The sequence below is a fragment of the Schistocerca americana genome, chromosome X (assembly GCF_021461395.2).
Source record: "Schistocerca americana isolate TAMUIC-IGC-003095 chromosome X, iqSchAmer2.1, whole genome shotgun sequence".
NCBI lineage: Eukaryota > Metazoa > Arthropoda > Insecta > Orthoptera > Acrididae > Schistocerca > Schistocerca americana.
Window position 1 is genome coordinate 617,297,681 of NC_060130.1, and position 3,416 is coordinate 617,301,096.

General features: G+C 48.1%; 1 pseudogene; it reads right to left on the reverse strand.

Annotated features, from left to right (window-relative positions):
• Positions 1 to 1,381: 1,381 nt before the first annotated feature.
• On the reverse strand, positions 1,382 to 1,500 carry LOC124557582 (annotated as a pseudogene).
• Between the last annotated feature and the right edge of the window lie 1,916 nt (positions 1,501 to 3,416).

Consider the following 3,416-nt stretch of genomic DNA (forward strand, 5'->3'; position numbering starts at 1 on the left):
CCTACACTGGCCGTACACCACTGGTGATCGTCGAGGGGACACTGAATAGTGCACGGTACATCCAAACCGTCATCGAACCCATCGTTCTACCATTCCTAGACCGGCAAGGGAACTTGCTGTTCCAACAGGACAATGCACGTCCGCATGTATCCCGTGCCACCCAACGTGCTCTAGAAGGTGTAAGTCAACTACCCTGGCCAGCAAGATCTCCGGATCTGTCCCCCATTGAGCATGTTTGGGACTGGATGAAGCGTCGTCTCACGCGGTCTGCACGTCCAGCACGATCGCTGGTCCAACTGAGGCGCCAGGTGGAAATGGCATGGAAAGCCGTTCCACAGGACTACATCCAGCATCTCTACGATCGTCTCCATGGGAGAATAGCAGTCTGCATTGCTGCGAAAGGTGGATATACACTGTACTAGTGCCGACATTGTGCATGCTCTGTTGCCTGTATCTATGTGCCTGTGGTTCTGTCAGTGTGCTCATGTGATGTATCTGACCCCAGGAATGTGTCAATAAAGTTTCCCCTTCCTGGGACAATGAATTCACGGTGTTCTTATTTCAATTTCCAGGAAGGTAAGCTCGAATGTCTCCTTTGCTTACAAATAAATTTATATTTTATAGGAAGCGTTTTAGGTACAAATATAGTTCCATCATGCTTGAATACGTCTTCTCATTCCAAACTACACACATTCACACATTCCTATCACTGTTAAGAAACCACGGTCTTTATAGTATATGCCAGTAACTACATTTCGCAACTGTTGCTGATGTGAAAAGCATCCCCTACCGCAAGACTCCTGAAAGGCTAATATTCTTCGTTGAACTAGTTCAAATGAACTACATAGTTCATTTTTATCGTTAAAGTACCAGTCAATAAGGGCACCAATAAGTAGGAGCAACCTCAGACTAATAAATCAGAAGAAACATTTTATTGATCGCAAAAACTGAATGACCTTTAGGAACAAACCTAGTGTGCATATTTCTAAGAACTTTCTGCATGCAATATTTTCGTTATGAAACGAGCACTGAGCACTTCCAATTTTACCCCAGATCTGTACTTGCGAACCTGGGTAGTAGGAACCACCACAGATTAAATTATTCTCATTGTCACAAAGAGCGTTGATCTGCTTTTTCTGGAAAAAGGAAAAACTCGTTCTTATTTGATGAAACTCTCCGTCCGAATAGGCCTCGGAAGGCCCAACGGTACCGAGCGACCGCCGTGTCATTCTCAGACGAGAGGCTTCATTGGATACGGATATGTAGGGGTATGTGATTCACAAACTCTCTCCTGGCCGATGTCAGTTTTCGTGACCGGAGCCGCTGCTTCTCATTCGAGCAGCTCCTCAATTGTTCTCACATGAGCTGACCGCACCCTACTTGCGAACAGCTCTCGGCAGACCCGAACGGTCGCCCATCTAAATGCTAGCCAAGCCCAACAGCGCTTTACTTCGGTAATCTGACGGGAACCGGTGTTACCACTGCGGCAAGGCCGTTGGCGACTTATTTAATAACTCACAATTTTAATTCTTAAGATGTATATAAAATACTTAGCTCAGGATAATTAATGTGTAATAAGTTATGTAGTAAGTCTAAATAAGTGTCAAGGGATGGGAGAATCGGAACTGGAGACTGAACTGAACTAAGTGAATCACCGAAACGGTTTTGGTCTTCCGATCAGAAGCAGTTCGTACAGTTCACCGTTAGAAGCTCATAACTAAAGACCTTTAGGTCCTGGGAGTGGGGTATATTCCGTATCAAGGGAGGCGAGATTCGTGCATTCGCATTCTGACTTCCAGTAGTAGCGTTCAGCCTCCCATCAACAATTACCACATCAGCCCTACTGCCATATCATGTTGCTCCTCACAGGATGATTTCAGGATTTGCTTTCTGTGACCATCCACCAGCTCGTTTACATGAGGACGTTGTCGATCTGACCGCAACAGACAGCGTTGAACCGCCCAGAGTGTCAGGCAGTGTCCCTGTCGACTCTGGCTCTGTACCAGGCAAGCCTCTGGGTGTCATTGACAAACGACTCGTGGCAACTCGAGATCTTAACTCCGCTTCCAATTATTTATTTCCGTCGGTTTGTGGTGACCAGTATCTGTCTGAAACATCTGCCTGGAATTCCGCTGTTGTCATCTGCATATTCCTCAGACCCAATCGAACAATCCTACGAGCGGCTCTAGGCGTTACAGTCTGGAACCGCGCGGCCGCTACGGTCACAGGTTCGAATCCTGCCTTGGGCATGGATGTGTGTGATGTCCTTAGGTTAGCTAGGTTTAAGTAGTTCTAAGTTCTCATTGAACTTCAGTCACCAATTTGCGTCATATACCTAATAAATATGTACTTTCAGTACGGTACAGACATTGACGTGTACCTCGACCAACTCATGCAGGTGGCAACGGTGCTGAGGGGCAGAAAGGCAGTTGTGGTGGCGGACGTGAACGCCAAATCCCCCCTGTGGCACAGTGGCACTCGAGATGAAAGAGGAGGCAAGCTGGAAGAGACTATCATGTCTCTACAACTTCTCATTACCATTAGACCAGGAACCCCCCCCCCCCACCTACACACGGGGGGGGGGGGGAGGAGATGGAACCAACATTGACATTACCATGATGACAGCCAACATCGCTGCCAATGTACAAAATTGGATCGTTACTGACGGAGACACAACCAGCGATCACAATTTGATCACATTTACAATCTCAGAACGGGAGTGCCACTGGGACATAGCGTGGGAAGTACAACTAAACTATAACAGGACCAACTGGGAGCGCCTTGCAAGAGAGTTTGACCCTCCGACACGGCCAGAAGATGGCGATGATATCAATAAACACGCCGAAGATCAGGTGGGCGCTCTTACCAGGGCGGTAAAGGCTGCTGTACCAACCAGGAGGAGAGCCGTTGCGGCTTCTCCATCACCATGGACTGCGGAGCTAGGGCAGATGCGTCAGTCTGTCAGGAGGGCGAGGAGGTATTACCAGCGAAGTGTCGTCTGGGAAGAAAAACAAAGATGGCTGCAAACATACAGGGAAGCCAAAGAGCAGTTTCAGAAGGAACTGCGAGCAGTCAGGTTGGAAAGTTGGAAAAAATACGTGCACAGCCAATTGGCTATGGATCCCTGGGGCACTCCTTACAAAATAGTGAGGGAAAAAATCAGGTCACCAATGGTGCTCTCCACTATCAGGGACGGAAACCGGATGACTGGGTCTTGGCAGGAAACTGCTGAGGTCCTCCTCCACTCCCTCCTCCCTGATGATAAAGTGGAAGAGGACACAGAAGAACAACGCCTAATTAGGCAGGCTATGCAGGCAGACTACCAGAATAGCACCATGGTGTACCCTTTCTCAGAAGAGGAAGTGGCAGCACACATTAAATCACTAAAGAAAGGAAAGGCCCCGGGACCAGAAGGC